The following is a 24,383-nucleotide window of genomic DNA, read 5'->3' on the forward strand; positions in this document are numbered from 1 at the left end:
ACCTAAATTGATGATCGAACCATTTAAACCGGTGGAGCGACCAATTTTATTTTTTGGTGAATCGGATGGATCTTTTCCTTTACTGTAAACACAAATTTTTCCCAACTCCTTGTCTCAAGACTTGGGCCCACAGCACCTACCTTTTTTTTTTTTTTTTTTTTCCTGTCGTTTTCCACATTTTTCCCAACTTCGTGTCATAAGACTTGGGCCCATAGCCAACCTTCAATCCTTTCGCAGCTTGTTGCATTCCAAGACTTGGGTCCATACGTCAGCCCTTTTGGAAACAAGTTTTTGTACCTCTTCTCCCTTGTTTTATCCCTTTGCAACTTTTTGTATTCACAAGGCTTGGACCCATGCATCGGCCATTTTTACCTCTTGTCCCTCCCGAGTTTGTCACTTTGCCCAGAATAATAATAATAATAATAATAATAATAATAATAATAATAATAATAATAATAATAATAATAATAATAATAATAATAATAATTTGGTTAAAAGGGTTATTAAAAACTCAAATTTAGAAATTTTAAAAGTCTTTCTATTTTTTTTCTTTTTTTCTTTTTAATATCTTACCATTGAAGTACAACTAATATTAATGAGAGATCAAAGTTTCCAACGTCTATTTATTAATTCAGCATCTGATGAATGTATTTACCAACCCATGTGCCACCAGCTTTCTAGGTCTACTCCATTGTCAGCCGGCCTTACCCTACATTTTCATTATATTTCTCCTAACTCAATTATTTCAAATTCTTTCTTAGACTCTTGCTTTTTTTCAAATTATTTGTCATGGAAAATTGTTAGAGGAAATGGCAAGTGCTTTTTGGTTAACTTTCATTTGGTATACTGTTTTTATGCCATGAAAGACTGTGATACAAGTCCATGGTGGGTTGGTGGCACGAGGAAGATAGTTGCTGGCAGAAAAGGTAACTCTGGATGTAAAGGCCAGATCAGCGTTTACAACAAGAAAGTAGTGCCCTTGCGAAACCTAAGATCAGGCACTCCATCTCAGCCACCAGCGCCAACAGTTAATGGCTCAAAATCATATGGCACTAGGACGCCTCCTCCACAGATATCATAGCATTCCCCTGTTTTATGGATTTAACTTCTGGTCTGGAGTAGTACATGTTTTAGCTGGGTACTTCATTAGTGGGGTCTCAATAATTGTTGTTAGTCTAGACTTCTTTCTTTATATCCTTCTGCGTGTTCCATGAAAGATTGGGTTCATAACAGTTGGACACTTTGTCTATATGAAAGATTCCACAGTAAGGAAAATGCTAGGGTAGCAATTCACTAAGGTGGTGTTTGTTTTTTTAGGATTTTTATGAAAACAATTTATTTTCAAAATTTAGGTTCTTTGTTTTTCAATTTTTTCATGACTTATCGTAAACTTTTTACTAAATAGAAAAAACCAAAATATATAGCTTTTTCTAAATAGAAAAAATAATATATTGGTTTTTCTTTACTTTTTAATACTTAATAGAAATAAAATATTACAAAAACAAACAACCTAATTTTTAACACTATTAAGTATTAAGGTTCTATTTAGAATTAAGTAAAAAAAAACAAACACCACATAACTCTCCAACTTGTAATATAAGTAACAAATAAATTTAGACCGTACAAACATAGGAGAATATGGTACAAATAGATAGATGTAGGTACAAACAAATGAAATTAATGATCAGATTATGAGTTCTATATTATAGGAACAAGGTGGATTGCAAAAATAATTCTCACAATATTGCTTCTCAGTCACGTGGATAGAATTTGTTTTATAATCACCAAGTGTGAAAAAACAGTTGTTAATGTTCGTTTTAGAGTAATTTTAAAGTTATCTTAAAATCAACATCACCATTCTTGTTTTAAAGTATTTTTTAAATTACATTAAAACCATCATTTTCGGTCTTGGTTTTTGATCATGTGGTAATCGATGTGGTTCAAAAATTTTTGATAATTATTTCAGAGTTTGATTTATTTCTACAATAATTTAAAGAAAAACATTAAGGTAATAATATCTACAAAACTTCAAAATTAGACTGTTGAATATGTATGATGAGATTAATTTGGGCTATTGAATCAGGGTATGAACAAATGAGACCAAAATATAATGGTACAAATGAATAAAATTAGAACATTAATAATGAGACTCATAGATATACACGTAATATCACTTGATTAGAGATGTTTTATATATATATACTTGTATCGTAATTAGATCAAAATTTAAAAATATTTTTTTCCCTAAATTGTCATATTATATGCTATATCAAGATTGATATAACTTTTCAAATCAAAGAGTGAAGTTCTCTCATATATATTTCTTCTCTAATAGTTTTCTCATCTTTCATTTTTCTTTGTTCTTCATTAGGGTTTGTTGCAATTTCATATGAATTTCAATAATGTTGAAGATGTGGTTGAAAAAAAAACGGTCGCAAGTTAAATCTCTAGATTTTAGTTAGTGTATTGGATTTTTTTTTTTTAAATATGTTAATTTTTCAGCATGTTCTTTAATGAAAATCTTGAATCACACTCAACTAATTAAAGAATCGGGGGCTTTTTAACCCTAATATCGCACAATTTCATAAATGAAATTTAATTATATTTATGTTAGATGAATATTCAAACTAAAAACATAAATGAAATTTCAAATATTGGGGTTTTGTTTTTTCAAGTTTTAATCTTTTATCATTTTGAGTGTAAAACATTCTATTTAAAACATTTGGATCGATTTTTTATCGATCAAACTAAAGGGTAACAATTTTTACTATACCCAAATTTTTTTAGTCTTGTCTTATCGATGAAACTTAATTTGATTACATCTACAATTTTTCAGGTTTTTTCAAATGAATCTCAACTATTTCATGGGTTTTAAAATCCTAATATTTATGTCCTCTTTCCAAATAAGGAAAAGAAGACCGTGAGTGTTAGCTTGGCCTCCCTTGAGCTTCAAATTCCTTTACCTCTTTTGGGGGTATTTGGTTTGAACGAAAACTTTATGGGATTGAGTTAAAAATCAATTTTTGAGTGAGAATTTCTTTGAAAATTTGTTGATTCACTATAGGTTTCATCCCTACTCTCATAGTTATTATATTTGTGATAAAACCCAAATTTCTTTGTATGTAGATTTAAGAAGAGGTTGAGATCAAGCTTGGTGAGGACTCTAAGTATGCTTCAAAAGAAGAAAATGGGTAGCTGAATTTTGAAAGTTCTAGGCAAGTGGTCTGAAAGATGATTGAAGGCTTGATCTAGGTAAATCCTTGTATTTAGTTAATTTTCTTCATAGTGGATGTTTTGATTGCTTGAGGTATGTGGTTTTTAATATCTTTGGAGGTTTTTCCCATTAAAATTTTGGTGTTGATGTTTCTTTATCTCTATATCATCTTTTGACTAGTTTATATTAATTACAAGTTGAAATTGGATTATTTAAGGTTTGAAAGAGAATGAATTTTTTTTTTTTTTTTTTTAGGTTTGAGATCATTAATTAAACATGTGAAAATTCAAATTTGAGTTGATGAAATGTCTTATATATTGTCATTGGGAAGTGTTGACTCATTTGCGTGTGAAATGTATCGACTATTTTGTGGGAAGAGTGTTGGTGCCTTCATTATTGCTTGTAATTAATTTGCTTGCTTGTTAGTAGGATTGAAAAAGAAAATCCAAACAAGTGAAAGATCGGGGGAGTATTAATGGCTAACATGTATAAAAGAAATTAATGTGAATGAAAATCCATGCATGGCATACCTTGGTTTAAAGGAACCAAATCATGAAGGCTTTTATCTAATATTTTATATTTGTGTTGTTAAGGTGCCATTACATATTAAGACATTTATAGTGTTATGACGTGAATGAGATTTTAATATATTTGTAGTGTCATAGTGTGAACGCAACTATTTAATGGATGGCCTAAAATAATAAGACTGTCAACGTGATTAAGCTGCTCATTATGCTTGTTTCTTCTTTTCTGGCCCATCAATCTATGATCCATGTGGAACGTGATTCCAAAACAACAGGAGTTAATTCACCATCAATCTATGATCAGGCCCATCAATCTATCTGTTTTGAAAACTGATGATAGGCTTAGAAATGGAAAGTGGGAGGCTCTTACTTGGTAAAGAGATTTCTCTATACAAATATTGGCTAAGCCACTTCAACCCCTTGGTGAAAAGACTTAGACTTAATGATAGGCTCTCAAGCCTTGGAAAAACTAAATCATAATTTTTGTGGGACAAAGGATTCCTAAAGTACAACAAATTCTAATAGATTTTAAAACAAACAAATCTCCACTTGGGTGAAATTAGTCAACCACTAATGACTTCTAAAATTTTAAAAATCTTTTGACAAGTAAATTAACCATCATCTCCTCTAAATGCATCTTCATATGCCATACATTCAACATGCTTGATCAAATTCACATGATATTGACGAAGTCTAAACAATAAGAACGCATAATACCATACTACCAGAACTGCATATGCCATCATATCAACAAATCAAGCAGGTGTGCAAATCTCTCCTCTTACTCTACTAATTACAATCCAATCTTACTAATGAGGAAGTGTTAGGAGTGTCCCAAATTCCTAATTAGTATAGATTCCTTTTTGTAAAGAATATTATATAGAATATTTCCAGGTTGATATATTATTGTAATATTAGACTTCCTTATAGAATAAGGAAGGTTGTTGGAAATATCTCTATAAATATTCTAGGTCATGAGGGGAAAAAGTTATGAGATGGAGATGGACCTGTAGAGACTATACAAGGTGGATAGAGATGTGAGGAAGAACGGGAGGTACCCGGTGGAGCGAGATGGCTCGTAGTAAGGTATAGATACAAGCAGTGGGGAAACATGGGATGTTTCGGGAACCCAATAGTTGTATCTGGTTCTGTCCTCTGTAATATTCTCTATTGTATAGTGGAATCATTATCTCTCATCCGTGGACGTAGGCATGGTTGGCCGAACCACGTTAAAACCTCGTGTACCGTATGTGTGATTGTTTTATCTTTGTATTCTTGAACTAACATTGTTGGCATCAAAGCTTTCGTTGGCACAACAGGAAGTAGTTGATTTGGAGCATTTTCTTAATTCATCCCTAATACCTTCATCTATCATTTGTATGTCATTATTTGTCTCATTAACATTTTGTGGACCAACTCTTATTGTCTCAAGCTCCACTTATTTTCAGTACCCACAATCTTCTCCTTTTGAGAACAATAATTTTTTCTATATGCTTTGGTAGAGAAGATTCATCAAAAGTCACACAGATTCCTATTTAAAATTATGTTCTTTGAATTTATACAACAAAGATGATATCCTTTCACACATGCATTGAGCCTCATGAATAGTGCTCGTGTAGCTCTCAAATCAAATTTAGATCCCTTGATATGAAAGAAAGTAATGGAATAAAAAATGTACAAGAAATCATAATCATTTGTAAGTTTCCTAGATTGACCATACCTCAATAGGAGTTTTGCTCTCAATTGCAATACATGGTATATGATTTATGTGATGACATGCATAAACAATTATCTCAGCCTAAAATTCCTTGCTCAATTTAGCATTGAACAACATATATATGTTGAACTTTTTCCAACAAAGTTTGATTCATACACTCTACAACCCCATTCTAGTGTGGTATATCCCTAACCATGAAGTATCGAACAATACCTTCATTTCGACATAATTGGAAAAATGGATCATTTTTGTATTCACCGTCATCATTTGATCTTATTTGTTTGATTTTCCCAATAGTATGAGTTTCAATCATCTTTTTCCATTGAAAAACACTCTCTAAACTTCACCTTACTTTTCATAACATACACCCAAAACCTTCTAGATAAGTCATCAATAAAAGTAACAAAATAGTGCATACCTCCCAATGAAACTACTTTGGTTGATCCTTAAACTTCTATATGAATTAATCTAACATATCTATCGTATAGTGGATTGTAGTCTCAAATTTGACTTTTGTTTGCTTACTAAAAGCATAATACTCACAAAAATCCTTATTTGTAAATTTTTACACCTTTCATAACCCTTGCTTCACCAAATTATGTACAATCTTTTCACCTGCATGTCACAAACTCATATGTCATAGTAGTTTCTAATTCTTCATTATCTTTTGTGGTTATAGTTGTTGATCTAAGAGTTCTATTCCCTTGAAAGTAGTAGAAATTGTTCTTTGTTGTTCCTTTCATCACCATAAGTTTACCTAACATAACTTTCAAAATCCTATCATAATAATAGTGATGAATTCTATTACACCTAATGAAATGAGACAATTAGTTCTTCATATTAAGAACATTTTGAACATTTGTCAAAGTTTTAGTTGATCTATCATGAGTTTTTAATTGGATGGTACCTATACTTATTGTTCACAAGTATTATTATTGTCCATGTAAACAACTTTACCTTGTAGTTCTTCAAAGCTAGAAAACACATTCCTTGTAAAGTCACATGTGATAAAAATGATCTAGTATCCAAAATCTATTTATCAAAGTTACAAACCAAGGATAAACTTACCAACATAAAGTTTGACTCATCATCATCATACTTGGCCACTTGAGCATCAACCACCATTTTGCTTTTATCCATCTTTTGTAACTTATGACAATCCTTCTTCTAGCGCCCCTTTTCATGACAAAAGATGTTAGGAACCCTCGATTACTTTTTCTCTGTCCCTAAATCTCATAGGATGCATGTAAATTATCCTAAACTTCTCTAAATATATCGCAACTGAAACATATGACTATAAAAAATGCTTATACCAAGATCTAGATGTTCCCAGATCAATTCCTTGCGATGAAGAACATGTCTGAAAGTCTCGTACACCCAAAATCTTCCGTTCGATAACTCAAACCACAATCTTGGCACTCCAAAGTGTGGACTTTAGAAACTATGGTTCTCTCTTTCTCTTTAGAGGTGGAGGATAACTCTCACCAAAAGGTTATTGGCTATAGGAAACCCTAACCCATAAAAGGGTGTTTATAAGGTTGCACATTAGGCTTAAATGACTTGAGCCCATCAAAACTTGGGTCACTTAATCTAGCCCAAAACGGGTCCTAATTGATTAATTAACCACATAAGGTCATTTAATTAATCAATTAGTCCAATCTAAAGACCTTATTCATTATCCTCTGTTAAACCTTGCATAATTACCCAAATGCCCTTATGCACAAGGATGAACCTAGAGCCAATCCAATCCTCATAAAACATATCATCATGGTTTATGAGCTTAGAGCAGGGACCACTAAGACCCATAGGAGTACTAGCTCCCTCAAAATCCAATTCTGAAGTTGATTCAACATTCCACTAAAGAGAATCAACTACACTCTAATACCTTATGTAGATTACAACGAGGCAAAGCTCGTGTTCGTGACCTACTATCCATTGTATGTAGACTTCCCATGAACTAGTGTCCATAATCTAACAAGGTAGTGTTATCACCTATCAAGATTACTTCTCCAATAATTGAATTACAGATCCCACTTATTATGTGATCAACTGACATACCCTAACTTCAAGGAGTATATGTCAAATTCCACTAAATGAATTATTGCAGCCATACATTTTATGATCACATGTCTTTTGGATCACCCAATAAGACACATTGTCTTAATCCCATGAGATATTATGGTGACTTTATTAAGAATAACTATTGCCACCAACTTTCATCAACAGTGATTTAGATCCCACTTATTATGTGATCAACTGACATACACTAACTTCAAGGAGTATATGTCAAATTCCATTAAAGGAATTACTGCGGTCACAGATTTCATGATCACATGTCTTTTGGATCACCCAAAAGGACACGCTATCTCAATCCCATGAGATATCATGGTGTCTTTATTAAGAATACCCATTGCCACCAACTTCTATCAACAGTAACCCAATCCATAGGAATGTATGACTACTTTAGGGTCTCATCCATAGGTCAAAGTCTGTTGTTGATTTTGGCACAAGTTCAATATCTTCTCAAGGTTGAGAGTGCATGCAGTATAGTAGCTTAGTGAATTATGGCAATTAATAGCCTTGCATCGTGATTCACTCAAGGTCCTACCCAATGTGCATCACATACACTAGTGCACTCACCATGCAATTCCGATGATCAAGACAAGTCATCCCTCCAATTAGGAGGTGGTGCCCTACAATCTTTACCGAATAGCTCAAATCCATGAACCGACTATGGACAACTTATCTACTTATAAGGAATCCATGACTTATTTCTTTTGTGCAACTCTTAATGCACTCAAGTCATGTACAATGTAAGAGATATGAGTTGAATGCTCAAATTAATGTCCATACACCAAAAAGATAGCAAGGGGATAGTTACTTTGAATTTGTTACATCATGTCTTGCTTTTAGGGGCTCAATCCCAACAAACTCTTACTAGCCCCAAAAGTAGACGAGGCATCGTAGAAAGAATCTACTCCGCATCCACATCACCTCTATATACTATCTCATAATAAGACATTCCTCTCTATGCGTTTCCTCTTCTTGTTGTATTTCAATTCTTCAAACTATGCCACTATCACACTATTATCACATAACAAGATCTTAGACGATATAGCCAAGGGAACTACCCATAAGCCAAAAGGCTTCCTTTGTTGTTATAGAAGCAACAAAAACCTCTTAGAGTGTACACATACCCAGAGGTAGACCTACGAGAGCCCTTATCAGAATGAAAGTCCACTAATCTTTAAATAAGAAAATTTTAAAATCAAAATAAGAGGCTTTTACTTTGCAAAGAGCTTTCATCATACAAATATTGACTAAAATTAACAACTATAATCCCTTAGTCAAAGGACTTGGACTTAATTATAGGATCTTAACCCTTAACAAAACCAAATCACAATCCAAGAAGGATGAGGATACCCAAAATATAACAAATTTTAATTGAGCCAAAAACCAACAAAGTTGGCATTGAGAGTTAGAGGGATCTATTTATAATATACACATACCCAAATAGAAGCTAAAGTCGAAGGCTCTACTATTCTTCTAACCATTGTGTTGCATACTTTGATCCTAGCCCTCCATGCCACTAGGTAATTAACTAAGCTGATTACCACTCTGGTAATCCATGCTATTATTTATGTCATATCTTCTACACCAATTTATTCCCATGATCAAACACAAAATAAAAACCTTATTAATTACTTCACATATGCATGTTGAAATGAAACAACAATAACTTTTTCTAATGAAAACCAAACACATGATAGAAAAAAAAATTATGAAAAAAAAAACTCTAACTTTGACATTTTTTAATACATCATAATTTGTGTTCTTCATGCATGGGTGTAATCTATAGAGTTAATGATGTGTGTAGATGATGTTGAGATATTAGGAATGTTTAGATATTAGGAAAGTTGAGATATTAGGATATTAGTTGTTCTTTCCTTATATCATTCCTTCCTTGTATTATTTTTTCCCATTCTTAGAATGGTGATTACCCTCTATATATACTATGTACATGAACGAATGAAATAATGAATGAAAAACTACCATTCATCAATTTGAAGATGGTATCAGAGCCATGGAGCTGAAATCCTGGATATTTTATCGGTAAGGCTAACCATCGCCCCTTCTTCGCGATAAAAAAAAAAAAAAGTGAAAAAATACTATTGTTTTTCAATCTGAAGGTACTTTTAATCCAGGCATTATTTTGACTGAATCAAACTGTGACGTTTGGTCATAACCCGTGGAGATGCATATTGCTGAACGGGAGAAACTTTCCTATATTCGAGGTAAGACAAATCCACCAAAAGAGTCAGAAGATGGATATGACAAATGGTATGCTGAGAATCAAAAGGTGAAGAGATGGTTGTTAATGTCTACGAGTCTAGAAATTATGAAGCGTTACTTACACTTACCCACCGCTCAAGAAATTTGGAGTGCATTATCAAATACCTTTTATGATGGAAGTGATGAATTACAAGTTTTCATTTTGAATAAAAAAAGCCTTCACTACCAAACAAAGCAACAGGTCTCTTTTTGAATATTATGGAGAGTTAACTGAATTTTTTTACGAATTGGATCATCGAGATAAGGTAGTCATGAAAGACCCTGAGGACATTGCAGCATACCGAAAATCCATTGAACGACAATAGGTGCACATCTTTCTTGCTAGATTGGATGGTGACTTTGAGTAAGTTTGAGGAGAGATTCTACGCAAAGATCTTCTTCCTCTTTTGGAAGAATGCTATGCACTGATTCGATGAGAGGCAATACGTCATGCTAGTATGAAAGCAAAATCTGACAACCCTGACACCTTAGCTATGGATTGGTCCTTGCCAATTCTGGGTTGATCGTTGTCGGACTAATCATATCTTTGAGGAGGATGAATTTGGACAATCTAAACTAGTGAACCAGGAAGCGGGTGAGTTGGATATGAGTGGTACAACTTTGGAACCAAGTAGTAATGACCACCTAGAAACCGAAGAAGTGATAGAAGAAGAAAGAGACAGTACAATTGAACCATCACCACTATCTAAACAATTTGGGTCCGAAGATGTCTTCATTGAAATACCAAACCAATCATCGTCTGTTGAGGGTATTCTTAACTTGGAACCTGATCCATTCATGAAACGGTTACCACACCGTCATAATAGAGGTATTCCTAAACCCACATATGAACCTGAATTGTCTACCAAAGTCAAATATCCCATAAGCAACTATGTGTCTAACCATTGTTTGTCTGAATCAAATAAGTCATTTGTAAATCAATTATCTACTGTAGCTATTCCTAATAGTGTGTAGGAAGCCTTAGCTGATCCAAGGTGGAAAGAAGCCATGAATGAAGAGATGAAATCATTGCAGAAGAATGAAACATGGGAACTCGTAGAATATCCACCAGGAAATAAGCCAGTTGGGTGTCGTTGGATCTATACTGTGAAGTACAAGGCAGATGGTTGTATTGAACAATTTAAAGCAAGATTGGTAGCAAAAGGGTACACTCAAACTTATGGAATTGACTACATAGAGACATTTGCACCTATAGCTAAGATCAACACAGTTCGAGCATTACTGTCTTTAGCTGCAAACCTGGATTGGCCATTACAACAGTTTGATGTGAAAAATGCCTTTCTACATGGCGAGTTATCTGAAGAAGTATATATGGATCTTCCACCAGGATGCATGGTGTTAGAAAAGCAATGTCAAAAGGTGTGCAAATTGAAGAAGTCATTGAATGGGTTGAAGCAATCCTCGAGAGCATGGTTTGGAAGGTTCACAAAGTCAATGAGAGCTTTTGGCTATCGTCAAAGTAATTCAGATCACACTTTGTTCCTGAAAAAGCAACATGGTAAGATTACGACACTCATCGTATATGTGGATGACATGGTAGTTACAGGAAATGATCCTGAAGAAAGAAAAGCTCTGCAAAATTATCTATCTAGAGAATTCAAAATGAAAAATCTAGGTCCTCTGAAATACTCTCTTGGGATTGAAGTTTCTTGATCAAGTGAAGGAATTTTTCTGTCTCAAATAAAGTATGCCTTAGATCTTTTATAGGAGACTAGAATGTCGGGATGTCAACCTGTTGATACACCAATAGAAGAAGGTCTGAAATTGTGTGTTGAGTCTAATCAAGTATCAACTGATAAGGGAAGATACTAGAGACTTGTGGGGAGATTAATGTACTTAACTCATAGAAGACCATATCTTGCTTATGCATTGAGTGTAGTAAGTCAATACATGCATAATCCTGGAGAGCAACATATGAATGCAGTCATGCGTATTTTGAGGTATTTGAAGAATGCTCCTGGGAAGGGAATTTTGTTTACTAAAAATGTTGATCATTAGAGTATAGAAGAATATACTGATACTGATTGGGCCAATGCAGTGGATGATAGGCGATCTACATCTGGTTACTTTACCTTTGTAGGTGGTAATCTTGTGACATGGAAAAGTAAGAAGCAAAATGTCATCGCTCGTTCAAGTGCAAAAACGGAATTTAAGGGTAATGTTCTGGGACTTTGTGAGGCATTATGGCTAAGACTCTTACAGGATTTAGGTTACCTATCTAGGCAACCAATCCAATTGTTTTGTGACAATAAAGCCGCTTGTGATATTGCTCATAATCCAGTACAACATGATTGTACAAAGCATGTCGAGGTGGACAGATTCTTCATTAAGGAGAAGTTGGATGATAAGATTCTGGAATTGCCTAAGATTCGATCAGAAAATCAATTGGTCGATATCCTCACCAAAGCTAAAGTCTCAAGTCGAGTATTCTCAACATTTTTAGACAAGTTGGGCATGTGTGACATCTATGCACCAACTTGAGGGGGAGTGTTGAGATATTAGGAATGTTTAGATATTAGGAAAGTTGAGATATTAGGAATGTTGAGATATTAGGATATTAGTAGTTCTTTCTTTATATCATTCATTCCTTGTATCATTCTTTCCCATTCTTAGAATGGCGATTACCCTCTATATATACTCTGTACATGAACGAATGAGATAATGAATGAAAAACTACCATTCATCAATTTGAAGAGATGAATCTCAACAATAGATAGCACATAGAGGAAACTGAATAGGTATTTTTAAAACATTTAAAGATGGTGCCTCAGAAATGCAAATCACTCATTTTATTTTTCATTATTTTTGTTCTTCTTTTTTTATTTCATCAATAAGTGGCCAAAGTAAAAACAAAAGTGAAAATAGATGTACGAAGGCTCTCAACATGATAGTCAATGCAATTCACATGCAAATAAGTTAATACTCCCCAATCAAGATTTACAAGACATTTATCTACTTAAAAAATATTTTCTCATATTCTTTAACATGAAGACCTAGTTATAAATTATTTCACACTATTCCAAAGATTAAATGATACAATTTTAACCAATTTCCTTAAAACCAATATATTAAATCAATGAAAATTTCCTAAGTTAAGATAAACAAGAGATATAGATAAAAAGACTGACGCTTGACTTTAAGGTGGAAAACCATGGCAATCAGATTCACACAAAATAGGGATCTGTTGGCTAGTCCTTCTAAGACATTATGCTCATGCACCGATGGAACTCACAAACCTATTCTTGTAGACTAGAGACCCTTATCCATTTTGGAATTATAGTATATCCCTATCTTTTTTTCTTCTTCCCATAAAAGCAAACTAAGGTTATTTATCATATATACCAAGAAATATGCCTCACGTTTGTAGATATGGGTAGTTACCCCATAAGAGATGTGTCCCAAGTTTTATTTATTTATAGGGAAAATAATATTTAAATGGGCTACAAACTTAAAAACTTTTATTTTATTAAAATAGAAACTATTCCCAACATTTCTCCCACTTGATCCATAAATTACTTAATATGAATTAATTAAATTAATACATAACAAATTTTTCCCTAAATCCTTTTACTCAATCAAAAGAGTTTAAATCATATGAATCATAGTGATATGTCCTCAAAGAAAAAGTTTTTTCTTCTATATATTACAATGTAACTTTCTCCTTTGAATATGAACAATATGTTAGTCATTTCTTTATGAATGAGTTTCCAAATTCTCATTCAAGGTCTACTTAATATTCATAACATGCATATTGTCATTCTCTAAACTTTATGTATACACCCAAAATTAGAAGACAAAATTGAAATAATTGGAGTTTTCATATCAACCAAAACATGCGATAAAACACAGAGGGTATCTCAATTACTTGAAATCTACAAAATAAAATTGAGTCTCATATGCTCAACATGTTCCTTATAAGCCTTAGGTGGCAATCCCTTCATCAAAGGATCCACAATCATCAATCTGGTACTAATATGCTCAATAGCCACCTTGTTTGACTTAACATGTTCCCCAATAGCTAAGTACTTTATGTCGATGTGTTCACTGCAACTTCCACTCTTATTATTCTTGTCCAAAAACACTGTAGCAGAGTTATCGTAGTAAATCCTTAATGGCTTAGAGATTGAGTCAACATCCCTAAAGTAAAACTCCTCAACTCGATATCCTATGACATTGCTTCAAAACATGCTACAAATTTTAAATGGACCCTTCAGCTAATAAGAAGACATATTTAGATTGCCTATATGTAAGCTTGCAGTCCCTAGTCCCCTCAAGGTATCACATGACTTTCTTTGCAACTCTCTAATGTTCCAAACCTAGATTACTTTGATATCTGCCTAATATTCCTATTGCATAAGAAATGTCAAGTCTTTTACAAACTTGAGCATACATTAAGCTCCAACTACAGAAGTATAATAAAAGTTTTTCATCTCTTTCTTCTACAAATCATTACTTGGGCACTGGTTCAAACTAAATTTGTCACCTTTGACGATTTGTGTAATACTAGGTGAACAATCCTTCATACAAAATCTCTCAAGCACTTTATTAATATAGGTTTCTTGAGACAATCCTAATATCCGTTGAGATCTGTCTCTTTCAATCTTTATGCCAATGACATAAGAAACTTCACCCATATCTTTTATGTCAAACTGTTATGAGATAAATCGCTTCACCTCATGAAGTAAGCCCAAATCGTTTGAAGCAAGTAAAATATCATCCACATATAGGACTAAGAAAATCATTTTCCTCCCACTGACCTTATGGTATATACATTGATTCATAACATTCTCTATTAAACCAAATGAAGAAATAACATCATGAAACTTTAAAAACCATTAATAGGATGGCTGTTTTAGTCCATATATAGATTTCTTAAGCTTGCAAAACATGTGATCATTCCCATTTGAGATGAACCCTTTTGGTTGTTCCATGTAAATCTCTTCCTCTAGCTCTCCGTTATGGAAGGTTGTTTCCACATCCATCTGATGTAGCTCCATATCAAAATGAGCCAATAATGTCATGATTATCTGAAATCAATCCTTCTTTGAAATAGGAAATAAGGTATCATGATAATCAATTCCTTCTTGTCAAGTGAATCCTTGGGCTACAAGTCTTGCCTTATATATTTCAATATTACCTGAGGAGTCTTTTTTAGTTTTAAAAACCCATTTACAATCAATGGTCTTTGCACCTTTAGGCAACTCAACAAGATCCCAGACTTGATTATTAGCTATTGAATTCATCTCATCTTTTATGGCATTGTACCATATTGTGGATTCACTTCCACCCATGGCTTGTGAAAACGTAATGGGGTCATCTTTAGCACCAATATCAATGTCTTATTCTTGTAGGTACACAACATAATCAGAAGAAATTGTAGGTCTCCTTTCTCTAGTAGATCTTCTTAATGTTATATCAACATTCTCTTGTTGAGGATGTTGAATAACTAGATCCATCAGAATATCCTCATGATGTGGTTCATGAACAACTGGTGCCTCTTGAATTGTTGAATCCTGATGACTATCAAGGAAAGCAATCGGTCTACTTGAAAACTCAAGAGTAGGTTCAATATTGTGGCGTTTCTCAAACACTAAGTGTCGAGGTTCATTGCTCTCACTAGTCACATCATTCTCCAAAAACCTTGCATTATGAGATTCTACGATTTTCGTAGCATGAGAAGAACAATAAAATTTGTATCCCTTAGACTTTTATGCACAACCAATGAAATATCCACCGACTATTCTTGAGTGTAATTTCTTTTCTTAAGGATTATAAACTCTAATTTCAACGGGGCAACCCCATACATGTACATGCCTTAGACTGGGTTTCAAACCTTTCCATAACTCAAAGGCATTTTGGGTACTACCTTAGTTGGAACCCGGTTTAGTACATATGTCATTGTCTTAATTTATGGCTTCACTCTACAAGGATAATAGAAGATTGGAGTTACTAACCATACTCTTAACCATGTCATTTAGGGTTCAGTTTCATTTTTCAACCACACCATTTTAAGATGGTAAGCCAAGCATTGTGTATTGGGATGGTGAACCAATCCTATAGGAACCTCGTAAATGGACCAAATAATTGTCCTTTTTCAATATACCTACCATAATATTCACCACCTCTATTTAACTACATGATCTTAATTTTTTTACCTCTGCTTTATAGATTTTGAAAGCATCTAGTGTTTCACTCTTATCATAAAGCGAAAAGAGATAACTATATTATGAGCAGTCATCAATGAAAGTGATAAAATATCTTTGACCATTTAAGCACATATCATGTGGACCGCTAATGTCAGTGTGTATGATCTCTAAAACATCATCAATCCTCCTAACACTTTGCTTGTTAGTCCTGTTGGTCTGCTTTCCCTTAATGTAGTCCATACAAATATCAAAATCTGTAAAATCAAGAGCTTCAAGGACTCCATCATTTACCAGTATTTTAATTCTTTCAATAGAGATATGACTTAATCTCTTGTGCCATAATATGGAGGATTTCTCATTTATAACACCACACTTAATGCCAATATTTCCATGCATAATTGTAAGGCTATGATTAAAAATAGGATTTAAATAGAGTTTGAATAAACCATTATCCAAAATACCATCACCAACAACATCATTGTCTTTTATCAAATGAAATGAAATACTAGCAAATTTAAAACTAAAACCATAGGGTAAAATCCTCGAAATTGAAATAAGATTTCTAGAAAAAAAAAAAGGAACATAAAACGTTTTTTCAAGGTCTAAAACAAAGCCAAATCTAAGAACAAGTCTATAGTTCCCAACCATTTCCACATGTGAACTTATTCGTTTTCCAGAATAGATAAAGTATTCATTTTTCGTTGGTTTCCTTTAGTTTAAAAAGCCCTGCATGGTATTGGCAACATGGATTGTAGTACTAGAATCGATCCACTAAGTGTTGTAAGAAATATGAACCATATTAGATTCATAACACACTAAAGAGATGAGATTACCTTTCTTTTCAAGCCAAACCTTAAATTTGGGATAACTCTTCTTGATGTGTCCTTTATTCTTGCAAAAGAAACACTTGATGTCGTCCTTATTAACATGATTAAGAGATGTCTTTTGCTTTCCTTTACCTTTCTTACCTGGTTTCTTTTCTTAAGTCGCCAAATGAGCACTTCAATCCTTTCTTAATTTAGTTTCCCTTTCTCTTGCACACACATGGTCAAAAGTTCATTGATATACCATTTTTTCTTATGTGTGTTGTATGAAATCTTAAAAGGTCCATAATCAAATGGAAGAGAATGAAGTGAACCAAAAATGACTCAGACATCTCAATCTCCAATGACTTAAGTTGAGCAACAATATCCCTCATTTTCATTATGTGCTCACGTACTCCTTTTGTGTCATTAAACTTCATAGGAACCATCTTTGTCATTAGGGTGCTAACCAAAGCCTTGTCAGAAGTCTCAAACTATTGCTTAATAACTTGAGATATTCTTTTACCTTAGCATCATCAAGAATTGAACCACAGATACTTTTCCCAATACTAAACTTGATAAACATCAAACTTAAGCAATTAGATCGCTCCTAATGTTCATATGCTTTCTCAGTTTGGGTACTTGATTCCATAGGAACCAATGGCTCATCCACATGAAGTGCTAATTTAAGGTCCATGTAACCCAATGTAAGGAGAATTTTCTCCTTCCAATTAGCATAGTTATCAGTAACATTCAAAGAAGGTATACAAAATGAATCAAAATTGGGAACGGATATAGATTGAACTGCAAAATAAATGACAAAGCTTACTAATATGCAATGAAGCAAATATTAAAATTTACTCATGTAAATTAATTCCAATTAATAAAAAATCAACACGTCATCATAAACTTTCCTATGGGAATAGAAGACGACACACAAATGATTTTTTTTAATTACATTATTGGAACTAATAATTTTAGGCCTATAGGCAATTTTTTATTTTTTATTTTACCATCACATCCTAAATAAACACAAAACATAATAATTACTTTCTGGGATTAAATTATTATTATTTTTTATGTTTATTTCAAATATTGCTTTCATTAATTTTATGTGACAAGAATTAAATTTTCCTTTGTCACTTAACATCATCATAATCAAGAATGTTGTGGCTATTACTTAATTAATCACATGTTACTCTAATATGATATAAAAAATTACCAAAGTTAATGGTAGACAAATATAAGTAGTGTTTCTAAATACTACTTATAAAAATTTAATCTATACATGTTCACAGTGATAGAGCCAACATTTTAGTTTAGAGAAGGCAACCTTTAATAAACATGGGCCTTAGGCCAATGGTTCAGTTTTTTTTTATGATAATTTAAATATGGAACCAACTCATCCTGCATGAAAATTATCATCACCATATATATGTGAATTTTCTCCATATGGATTGAATTAGAAATACCCAATGAACATGGAAATAAATTTCTCTCATCAAATATGAAAATAGAACTAAATTAATTTAAAACGATAAATATTGAATTGAAAGCCTAACCAATAAAATCGTTCCTCCAGCCATGAATATCAAATTTACACAAAATAGGTATTCATTAGCTAGTCCTTCAAAGACATTATGCCTATGCACCGATAGAACTCACAGACCTATTGTTGTAGACTAGAGACCCTTATTCCTTTTGGCATTAAGTATATTCCTATATTTTTCTCTTCTTCCCATCAAATATTACTAACGGTAGTTATAACATCAATGAAAATGTCTCATGTCTATAGATATGGGTGGTTACCCCTAAGAGATGTGTCCCTACGTTTTATTTTTTTTTAGGAAAAATAATATTTAAATGAGTCATAAACTTAAAAACCTTTATTTATTTTTATTTTACTAAAATAGAAACCATTTCCAACATTTTGTTCCTTACCGGAAGATGTTGCATGGAAACTCTACACGGGATGGAAGAGGAAGCGATGTGGATGTTCAACGAGGGAAGAGATGAAGAAGTGACGATGATCTATAAACACACACGAGTGGGTGTGTAATGACCGGGTATTTTATGCCACGTTAGCATTTTAGTTTGAAAAGTCTTATTGTGTGTAATGGTTGAAAAGTCAAAAAGAAAAGTGTTTGGAGAACACGTGTCAATTTCGGATTGGTGAATTTCGTTTTATTGTGTCGGTCAATTAAACGAGTTGAAATTTTATGCCATGTCAGCCTTAGGATAGAAAATTTCTTAGGATTTTAGAAATTGGAAATTTTCGGGAACGAAAAACGAAAACGAAAATGAAAAATAAATAAATTAGGATTAATTAGAATTAATTAAGAAAAATAAATAAATCAATTAAATTAAATTGATGAATAAAAAAATTGAGAAAACTAGTTTTAGATTGGTAGTAATAAATAAATTTGTGTGTAAAAAAAAAAAAAAAAGAATTGGAAATAAAATAAAATAAAACAATTAGAATAAACAAAAGAAAAGAAAATAAAAGAAATAAAATAAATATATGCAATGGGCTTTGAATATTGGTTGTAAGGTAATGGGTTGTAAAAGAAAATAATAATAATAATAATGGATTGGGCTTAGATTTTGAGTTGGGCTTGGATGTGGGCTTAAGTGGCTGGTGGCTTTTAAAAGCCATGTGAAGTGGGCTGATTTAAAAGAAAGAGAAATGGGCTTGAGTGGGCTGATTTAAAAAGAAAAGAAATGGGCTTAAGTGGAAAAGGGAACAGTAGCAGATCCGGGAGAAAGGGGGCGGCGGCACTGTAGCAATTCTCACCTCGCCGGAGCTTTGACCGGCCGTTTGGGTGGTCAAACGACCTCCATTTTGGCTCAAATTTGGAGGGGGTGTTCTTCTCGATGAGGGGAATAATCCTACGATGGCCAATCGTATTTTTAGCGGCTGAATTTTCAGATCTGAGGTAGGGGACCCTAACCCTAAAACTTAAATTTTTATGTTTTTCCCTTGAGAAAAAATTGTAAATATTGTCATTATGAGTTAATTAGGAATTATAGGTGTTGTATGAATTTTTCCAGAATATTTGGAGTTTGTTTGGAATTTTTAGAATTTCGGGAAGTTGATTTTGATTGATAATTAATTGTTTTGAAATGTTAAAAATTATTAGATGGGTTGGAAAATTCCAAAATTTGGGTTAGATTCCAAATATAATGATTTGTGAATTTTTAGGCATTGGTTAGAATATTTTCGAAAATTTTAGGGTAAAAAGTTAGTTAATTTCGGATGTTAAAAATTATTATAATGGTGGAAAATTTTTGTAAGTGTGGTAAAATTTCAAGATTTTGATATGCAAATTTTTGAATATTTGTTTGAGATATTATCGGAAATTTTAATGTGTGAAATTATTTTATTGGATTGTTGGGGAATGTTGAGATTGTTGAATTATTGAGGAACATTGGAACTGTGGCATTCATTTGCATCATGGTTGTATGAAGAAAAAAATTGTGAAAAGTGTATGAAATGGAAAAATAAAATAAAATAGTGATGAAAAGTGAAAGCCCGTGTGAGGCGAACTAAGAAGGGAGAGAGATCCCTAGGGTGAAAGACCCAAAAGTTTACCCCGGGAAGACTCCGAATGGGGAGTGTATTTGGGTGCGGACGCGTATCCTTCGGTGAAAGCCCGAAAACAATAGTGCATTGTATGACTGTGTGTCACACGTTCATGTGCATCCATGTAATTGTTGAATATTATGAGATTGTGTATAATATTATATATTACACTATGCGATTGATTGATACTGTTGAATTGTTCCTTTTGTGTTGAAGTGTCATTTTCGTATTCCTTGAAACTTAGTAATCCCCTTAACCCCTTGGGTGTTAGGCACCCTACTGAGCAATGTGGAAATGCTCACCCCTTCCTTGTTATACCTTTTTAGATGCAGATATCTCTCATGAGGATCCACAGGTGGGGCAGGGAGGACTTCAGGATGCTCCTGGAGCAGCCTAGTGGAGCGTGGCATTTTTTTTGTTATTGTGTTTCTTTTTGGATTTTGGGATTTGTTTTAGTAATTATGACTCATGGATTTGTTATGAAGTTTTATTTTGATAAATTTGTTAATTGGGAACTTTTATTTTGGATTATAATGAATATTTATTTAATCTTGTTGTTTTGAGTAGTTTTGGGATATTATAGTTTATGAGAATTCTAGTGGGATTGATATAAAAAAAAAAAAATCCAGAGTGTTTTGGTTGACTGCCAACGTGGAATAGGAGAAACCCTTAGGGTCAAACCTTTGACCTGGGGTCACGGGTCAAATTTTGGGTTGCCTGGAATTTGGGTCGTGACAGCGTGGTATCAGAGCCAAGGTTGCGATAATACCTTGGGGTCAATGTTTGTGAGTGTTTGTGCGTATTGTAATGTTATGATTTTTGTATGTGTTAATTGGCGAGTTGATGATTAATTAAATTATGTATTGTGATTGTATGAAAGTGAAAGTTTTGATAATTGTTGAAGTTGCTAAGTGGGTACAAATTCTAGAATTGATAGAATATGCAAGGGGTGTGTTATTACCTTGGCAGATAGAGCACTAAATGTGGATTTGAGGATTTTGGATATGACTGGGTATGATGTTATCTTGGGAATGGATTGGTTGACAGTGTATAGAGCGATTATTGATTGTCATCGCCGCAGGATAATATTTTGTCTGCCAGAGGGATTTGAGGTTTGCTTTGTTGGAGGGAAGTGTGTTAGTTTGCCTTTTTCGCAGTCCGATCCGTGTTATCAGTATGTGTTGAGGAAGGGATCAATAAATTTCCTAGCTTGCCTTCGTGGTAAGGAGAAAGCCCAGAAGGACATTACAGAAATTCCAGTGGTGAGGAAGTTTCAGGATGTATTCCCAAATGAGTTACCAGGTTTACCACCTCATAGAGAGTTTGATTTCTCTATTGAAGTATACCCAGGAACTGATCCTATTTCAGTATCCCCTTATAGGATGGCCCCTCTTGAGTTGAAAGAATTGAAAACTCAGTTAGATGAATTGTTGGGTAAGGGTTTTATTCGTCCAAGTACATCGCCATGGGGAGCCCCAGTGTTGTTTGTGAAGAAGAAGGATGACACACTAAGGTTATGTATTGACTATAGGAAGTTGAATAGAGTTACTGTGAAGAACAAGTATCCTCTTCCAAGGATAGATGACTTGTTTGATCAGTTGAAGGGTGCAAAGTATTTTAGTAAGATTGACTTGAGAACTGGGTATCATCAATTGAGGGTTAGGGAAGAAGATGTTTCTAAAACTGCTTTTAGAACAAGATATGGGCATTATGAGTTCTTAGTCATGCCTTTTGGGTTAACTAATGCCCCCGCTGCTTTCATGGATTTAATGAACAGGGTATTTCGTGCTTACTTGGATCAGTTTGTGATTGTATTTGTGGATGACATCTTGATCTACTCCAGGAGTTTGGAGGAGCATAAGCAGCATTTGGTGACCACTCTTGGAACTTTGAGAAGGCATCAGTTGTATGGGAAGTTGGACAAAAGTGAGTTTTGGCTTACTGAAGTGAATTTCTTAGGCCATGTGGTTTCTGAGGCAGGAATAGCAGTAGACCATTCCAAGGTGGAAGCTGTACAGGAGTGGCAAAGGCCTACTAATGTATTTGAGGTTAGAAGTTTCTTGGGGTTGGCTGGATATTATAGGAGATTTGTGGAAGACTTCTCTAGAATTGCAGCACCAATGACTCGGTTGACTAGAAAAGGGGTGAAGTTTGATTGGAATGAGGAGTGTGAGAATGCTTTCCAGGAGTTGAAGCGGAAATTGACCACTGCTCCAGTGTTAACTGCTCCTATTAGTGGAGAGTTGTTTACAATTTACTGTGATGCTTCCACAGTGGGGCTAGGGTGTGTGTTAATGCAGCAAGGCAAGGTGGTAGCTTATGCCTCAAGACAGTTAAAGCAACATGAGCGGAATTATCCAACACATGATTTGGAGCTTGCAGCAGTGGTGTTTGCCCTTAAGACTTGGAGACACTATTTGTATGGAGAGAAGTTTGAGGTGTACTCCGATCACAAGAGTTTGAAATATATTTTCACTCAAAAGGATCTGAACTCTAGGCAAAGGAGATGGATGGAGACATTGGAAGATTATGATTTTGCTCTTCATTATCATCCAGGAAAGGCGAATGTTGTAGCAGATGCCTTGAGTAGGAAGAGTGTTGGCCAGTTGTCTAGCTTGGAGTTGAGAGAGTTTGAGATGCATGCAGTTATTGAGGATTTTGAATTATGTCTTGGTTTGGAAGGGCATGGTCCATGCTTGTACAGTATATCAGCTAGACCAATGGTTATCCAGAGAATAGTGGAAGGCCAAGTTCATGATGAGTTTTTAGAAAAGGTTAAAGCCCAATTGGTAGCAGGTGAAATAGATGAAAATTGGTCTATGTATGAAGATGGGAGTGTGAGGTTCAAAGGGAGATTGTGTGTGCCAAAAGATGTGGAGTTGAGAAATGAACTTCTAGCAGATGCTCATAGGGCGAAGTATACCATCCACCCTGGGAATACCAAGATGTATCAAGACTTAAAGAGACAGTTTTGGTGGAGTGGGATGAAGAGAGATATTGCTCAGTTTGTAGCTAATTGTCAGATTTGTCAGCAAGTGAAGGCTGAACACCAGAGACCTGCAGGGTTGTTGCAACCTTTACCTATACCTGAATGGAAGTGGGATAATATCACTATGGACTTTGTGATAGGGTTGCCAAGAACTAGAAGCAAGAAAAATGGAGTTTGGGTGATTGTGGACCGTCTTACTAAGTCAGCTCATTTTCTAGCCATGAAAACTACTGATTCCATGAACTCTTTGGCTAAGTTGTATATACAGGAGATTGTGAGATTGCATGGGATACCCGTATCTATAGTGTCTGACAGGGACCCTAAGTTTACTTCTCAGTTTTGGCAGAGTTTACAAAGGGCTTTGGGCACCCAACTGAATTTTAGCACCGCTTTTCACCCTCAGACAGATGGTCAATCAGAGAGAGTGATCCAGATCTTAGAAGACATGTTAAGGGCTTGTGTTTTGGATTTTGGAGGAAATTGGGCAGATTACTTACCTTTGGCAGAGTTTGCTTATAACAATAGTTACCAATCTAGTATTGGCATGGCACCTTATGAAGCACTCTATGGGAGACCTTGTAGATCGCCTTTGTGTTGGATAGAAATGGGTGAGAGTCGTTTGTTGGGACCTGAGATTGTCCAAGAGACTACAGAGAAGATACAACTCATCAAGGAAAAACTTAAGACTGCCCAAGATAGACAGAAAAGTTATGCAGACAAAAGGAGAAGGCCCTTGGAGTTTGAGGAAGGGGATTGGGTGTTTGTAAAAGTGTCCCCTCGAAGAGGCATATTTCGATTTGGGAAGAAAGGGAAGTTAGCCCCTAGGTTTGTTGGACCATTTCAGATTGATAAGAGAGTTGGCCCAGTGGCATACAAGTTAATTTTGCCTCAACAGTTGTCCCTTGTGCATGATGTTTTCCATGTGTCAATGCTAAGGAAATGTACTCCAGATCCAACTTGGGTAGTGGACTTGCAAGATGTTCAGATTAGTGAAGATACTTCTTATGTGGAGGAACCTTTACAAATTCTGGAAGTTGGAGAGCATAGGTTCAAG

At 34.3% G+C, this 24,383-nt stretch overlaps 1 protein-coding gene across 1 annotated transcript in view; it reads right to left on the bottom strand.

Annotated features, from left to right (window-relative positions):
* LOC117914223 overlaps window positions 1-24,383 on the bottom strand; it is a 71,524-nt gene that overhangs the window by 37,314 nt on the left and 9,827 nt on the right. The window lies entirely within an intron of this gene.

This window comes from Vitis riparia, chromosome 5 (genome assembly GCF_004353265.1).
Source record: "Vitis riparia cultivar Riparia Gloire de Montpellier isolate 1030 chromosome 5, EGFV_Vit.rip_1.0, whole genome shotgun sequence".
NCBI lineage: Eukaryota > Viridiplantae > Streptophyta > Magnoliopsida > Vitales > Vitaceae > Vitis > Vitis riparia.